We start from the raw sequence: 5,104 nt of genomic DNA, 5'->3' as shown, positions 1-5,104 counted from the left end.
ACGGTGATAGGTTACTCGAATTATTTATAATACTAGCTATTATATTTCCTATTGTTAAGTTAATTAGTTGTAAGACGGGTTAAAAATAGCTGCTTTGGTTAGCACGAGAGTTTGGGATATTAGCGAGAAGGATTGAACGCTCACAAGCTTGGGCTTTATAAACACTAATATTGTGAAGACGAGGATCTAAACGATGATAATCATAAGGCTTTGGCATTATCAAGGTGATAGTTATCATAACCAACTTTACTGATGTTGGTATTTGTGATTAATTACGTGGAATTGGGATTTTGGAAACAAGTTCTCATATTGAGTTATTTTATTGGAATTTGGTTGGTATTATATTTTAATTGTCGTATCCTTTGTTCTTGGCCAGTGGATGAGTAGCTTGGAGTTATACTCTAAATGTTGAGCAATTCCTTTAATGGAATATTTGACAATATCGATATTGAAATTGAGATGGAAATCTGGTTACTATGGAGTATTATATTATGAGACGGAGTAATGAGTAGGACGGAGTAATGAGAGAGATGGGGTAGAGAGTTGAGATTGAATTAATTATTGGGACGAGAGTGACTATTATAAGGTTGGCCTTTGTGCTTGTGGCTGGCCGTGGCCTAAGGCAAATGGCCTGGCTAAGTCACGAGTTTGGGCCGTATCTATATATTGTTTTGACGCTAGTTTGGTTTATTTAAAATATAATTAAATTAATTTCCGTCTCATATTTTATATAACGATAATTCGTTAATATCGTCCTTTCACATAATTATTTTAGGTGACTCATATGTGGTTGAAGATGAAGAGTAATTTTGGGTTTTAGAAGCTTTCTCAAGTTTATTACTTGTCTCTTTGCTAGCGTAAGGTAACTATTCCGAGTTACTCGACGAATAAATGTCACATTCTTTGTTTTCTTGTATGATTTTGTGAATGTTATTTGAGTAGTTTATTTCACATGAAAATATGAGTCAAATTAATGCCTTTTGTAAGTACAAGTTCACATATTAGTATGGAAATGAATTTTATAGCAATAATTGCCATGTTTTGTTGATTGTGCCGAAAATCGAGCCTTAGTCCCTTTGTCGATGCGATGTCGATTAATTGAGTGATTGGTCACCGCAATTTAACCCGCACTGCCGCAGGCTGGGGTTGCGGGTAAAAATTCGGTTGAATGAATTAGATAATCGGCCTTTTTCTTGTTTTAGGCCATTTAATATATCTCTATTTCACATGCGTAGTTAATTGAATTTAAATAGCTTCTTATTTACTTAGTTGAATTTAAATAGCTTCTTATTTTGTAGAAATGGCCCTAGTTTCCCCTAAAGCTTTTATATTGTTATAATTGCTAGGATTGGAAATTAGTATTGAATTCTTATTGAGGAACTGTTGGGATTGTATGCTGTAAATAGACATTTATATAGCTTTCACATGATAGAATGTTAGAATTTATGTTGGTAAGTAGGACTTTTTGCCCTCTTAAGGTTAAGTGGGTGTCTTACTTGACTTATGTGGTGAGTCTTGGGTGGTGTGGGCTAAAATATTCAAGCGGGACTAGCCGTGACTAGGTCCTAGGTGAGTATTTCGGCCTTCATCATAGATAGGTCTTTATAGTCTTTGACGAGTATATGTTCACCGCTTGATAGCCTTTGTGTTCCTGACTAGTGGATGTTTATCCAAGTTGGGGCATGACCTCGGTACTTATTTTGAAAGTATGGGGTCAGCTTAAGTACTAGCCGACCCTTCGGTGGTGTCCTTAGGGTACTCACTTCACTTTGTTTTAAAAAAAGTTGTGAGTCTTGGGTGCGGTGGTGTGTATCCGCATGTCTAGGTCTGCGCAGATTTTAGGCTAGGGTTGTGTTGTCTCTTGGCCATGTTTTCTTAATAGTAACCGCTGAGCCAAGATACCGGTTCGATTACCTTCCCTACCTCGTGGTATAGACTTGAGTTACAAAGTGACTATTGACGGTGCTAAGAACTTATGCCTGTCTTTGTTATATTGCCCTTTCTTGTTTGATGATTCTATGAATCATAGAAGGTGAGATGCAAGCCGGCTATGGTTGATAGAGTTTGGATTCCTGGATGTTATGTGATTCACATGATAGTGTAGTATGAGTCGGTCTAGTATTCACATGCTAGGACTATGTGTTGTTATATTGTTGTCCACATGATAAGCACGATTGCCTTAGCATCTATATGCTAAGGCAGTGTGTGATTCGTATTCATATTCTTATGTTTACATGTTATATTAATTATGACATTTCGTGGCTGGGAGAACTCGGAGTTACTCCCCACTGACTGTGGCTTTCGTATTTGTATAAAATGCGAATGACAGGTAGGTGATGCATATATGGGGTACATGGACGAGCTAGCGAGCAAAGTAACCTTGGGACCTAGACTGGTTTTATTTCATTGTGACCCTTAAACCCTTTTTATGTCACATACATTTTAGGGACATATGTCTCCCTTTTCTATTTTGGGTTTGTATCTTTACTTTTTCTTATCATTAGCTATGTATGTAAAGTAGTTCATTAGCTTTGCAGGTTTTGGCACCCGCTTTTGGGAATGTTGGAAATGTTGTGATTGGTTTAGAAAGGTTTTGAAATTACAGGTTTTTGGCTAGTTGAACCAATTACAAACATATCCTACCGATTTTCAGTAGAATTACGTGTTTACTTTTCCGCAATAAATGAGGGTGTCACGAGTTGGTATCGAGCATATTTGCTCCCGACGCACGCGTTTGTGCACCCCAATATAAATAACTTGACCTTAAAATAATAAACTTGAGAGATGGGTAAGATGGGTAGATTTAGGACCTTATGTTGTAGTCTCTTTGTGTTTGCTCTTTGTTAGGTACTAACATGTTTGTTGATTGTCATTTAATAATTGTTGCGTTCTTAGATCAATGACCGTGAACTTATTTATAGTTAATGGAGTTATTGCTTTTTTTTAAAAAAAAAAAAATTTGAACTAAAGGTTTTAAAAATATTTTAATCTTTTTCACCGGTTTTAACGTCAATTAGTGTTAAAGCTTGTTATTGGAGACGTCTGATAATTAGTTTTATCATTTGTTGGTGTAAAAATGTATTTTTATGTCTTTGAATTGGAATATTGATGTTCTTGAGTGATCGCCAAGAGTATCTCCGTTCCATTGAAAGGACACTTATATTTTAAGAAGATCAAGATTTAGTGCCTATTGCCGAAGATTGAAGATTTGTTCAAGTATTGAAGAATGTTTTTCCTTCCTTGAAGATGTTCCTTATTCTTTTTGTATCTCGCCTTATTCTTAATCTCTTGGTGCTTATCCTCCTTTTAAACTCCCTTCTGTTTTACTTTAAAAGCTACGCTTGTACTCCTAACTTGTCCTTTGTTCTTTGCTTATCCTCCCTTAACGCCATTAGATAATACTCTTTCTTTTGAGGAATGTTGACCTTGGTTGGAAAATTCGACTTTTGAGGAGATTGTTTGTGTCTGACCCTTAACCCTGGTTTTGAGAGGATGTGATGTTAGAAAGACTTAGGTAAGGTGATGAGACATACTTAGTGATTCTTATACCTAGTTCCTTGACAAAGTGAGTATAATTGATTGGTAGATTCTTTGTGTTAGGAATGAGTTGCCTGGGTGATTAAAGTTATAGAACTTGGCTTTGTTGTTTATGTTTGGGATACTAGTGCTTAGTACTTGACCTAAGGTGGATAAAATTAAATGGTGAAATTGAGGATATAGGATCGACTAAGTCAAGTTTGGGATTAACTTTGGTAGTTGCCTTGGATATGAGGGTTTAATGTTTGTGTCCCCATGTGAGAAATGTTAAATGTGGGATTATTGGTTGGTTTAAGTGAGTGATATTGATTACTACTTGAAGAATGGTATGAGAGTGAGAGTAAGCTCCATTGTTGGGAAGTCTTAGCACTTGTTTTGGTAACTAGAAAGGATAGAAGGGCTCGAGATTCTATTGATTTTTCAGACTTTGGGTTGGCATGCTACTACCTTATTTTGAAATGAGAACTTTGTGGAATATTTGAGGAACCTTTTCTGGGAATTTAGAGCCTGGTGTTGGGATTTTTGATTGAGGGTTTTACTTTTTGAGAAACCTATAGTTGACACTAGTTGGATATGAGTATAGCTTTGTTGGAAACCTTGACCAGTTGACCTTGATCTTGTGGAAGATGTTGGTGGATGTTTGGGGATTTGGAGTGATGAAGTCACACTTATAGTGGAGTACCATGTTTTAGGGGATAAATTAGGATGAAGTAACATAAATGATTTGAGGAAATCCTTGGAAGTGTTTTGGTCATAAGTTTTGTCGTTGGGAAGTTTTCGAAACCGTTTAGGCTGATGTTGTTATTTGAGATTCGAGTACGTGGCGTTTCCTTCTTGTCTAATTTTCTTTTCTCCTTGATCATGAGCGTTACCGTTCATACCTTCTTTCCTCGCTTCATCTTGCTCCTCCTTTAAGTTTGACACTCGTATCTGGTGAAACTCTATCTTTGACATCCTTGTAAATTTGACTTCAATTCTTATCCCTAGGAAGTTCATCATACCTCTTTTGTTGGTTAAGCTTGAACCCTCTTAGCATACTTGTATCTATGATGTCTAACTTACTTTTCATTTCACACAATTTCTAAATATTTCAAACTACTATTTTTGGTTCGTTGTTAAAAATTTATGTTACCCTCACAAAATTTTCCCTACTTGTAAAGATTTGGAAAATGAAAATTCGATTTGATTCTCTAATTGTTCTTTGAGTATAGACTTCCTTATCATGGTTTTGAGTTGCTAAACCTGAGATTTTTGTAAATTTTATCCAATTTCTATTAACCTTGGTCTATTTATGACTTCTTTGTCAAAGTTTAATATTATATTTTCAGGAATTTGATTCCCCTTTGAGTTTAAAGGTGAAACCTTTATTTCCATTTTGGCTTTTGCAAAAGAAAATTTGAATGGATTTCCTTTTCTTTTGATTTTAACGTTGATCGGATGTTAGAACTCGTTATTAGAAACGTTTAATAACTTGTTCTACACTTGTCGGCGAATAATTTTTGTTTTAAATTTGTCTCTGACTTGGAAAGTTAGCGCTCTTGCGTGCACGACAAGGGCAATTTCGTTC

General features: G+C 35.7%; 1 long non-coding RNA gene across 1 annotated transcript; it reads left to right on the top strand.

The window, feature by feature from the left end:
* Nucleotides 1–767: 767 nt before the first annotated feature.
* Nucleotides 768–2,528, top strand: LOC141598489 (uncharacterized). Its single transcript, XR_012523551.1, has 2 exons — nt 768–862; nt 2,330–2,528. It is a non-coding gene; the product is annotated as an uncharacterized LOC141598489 (long non-coding RNA).
* Nucleotides 2,529–5,104: the final 2,576 nt, after the last annotated feature.

The sequence above is a fragment of the Silene latifolia genome, chromosome 9 (assembly GCF_048544455.1).
Source record: "Silene latifolia isolate original U9 population chromosome 9, ASM4854445v1, whole genome shotgun sequence".
In the NCBI taxonomy this organism is placed as follows: Eukaryota; Viridiplantae; Streptophyta; class Magnoliopsida; order Caryophyllales; family Caryophyllaceae; genus Silene; species Silene latifolia.
The sequence above is the reverse complement of the archived record's forward strand: the minus strand, read 5'-3'. Positions and strand labels throughout refer to the sequence as shown.